Below are 668 nucleotides of genomic sequence, written 5' to 3'. Positions count from 1 at the left end.
GCCCGCCCCGAGTCCCCCACCGCCGGCACCGGCTGGCTCCGCGCCGGGACCGCAGGCCAAAGAGAGAGGGAAAGACCGTACCCTGGGATTCCTCCTCCCGAGGTCTTCATCACATGTTCCTGCCTCACGACGTTTCACCCTCATCTCCACCCTTTCCCATCCCGCATCCCGGCTGACGGCTCCCGCCCTCCTTCCCTGTCTGCCTCCCCGCTGCCGGCACTGTGAGCCGCATCCCAGCGCCGACTGGGACAGCATCTCCCCAGCAGGAGCGCGGGGAATCCCGCACCGCGCCGGCTGGCGATGCCGGGTGTCAGCCGAGGGCCGGCTGCCGTGGCAGCTTTGGCACGGCTTTGGCACGGCTTGGTGGCAGGCAGACGGCAGGCAGCTGCCGGGCCACACCGCTTCCTTGTCACCGCTATGTCTGCCAGCAGCAGCCCCCTCCGAGCCTGGTGGGCGAGCGGACAGAGCGGGTCCGCGGCGGTCCGCGGCGGGCGGCACCAACCAGGCCATGCCCCGCCGCGCCTCACCGCCCCTTTCCCCGCCCGTCCCACCCGCCGGGGGCGGGACTCGAACCCGCGGCCCTGCCCGCTCTCGGCGGCCCGCGCGGGGCGGTCCCGCGGCGGCCAGTGGGAGCGCGGCTTGCTGGCAGGCGGGCGCGGCGCGGCCGG

The sequence above is a fragment of the Corvus kubaryi genome, unplaced genomic scaffold (assembly GCF_017639235.1).
Source record: "Corvus kubaryi isolate FWS band 111438036 unplaced genomic scaffold, C.kubaryi_AGA036_p1.0 37334, whole genome shotgun sequence".
Lineage (NCBI taxonomy): Eukaryota > Metazoa > Chordata > Aves > Passeriformes > Corvidae > Corvus > Corvus kubaryi.
The sequence above is the reverse complement of the archived record's forward strand: the minus strand, read 5'-3'. Positions refer to the sequence as shown.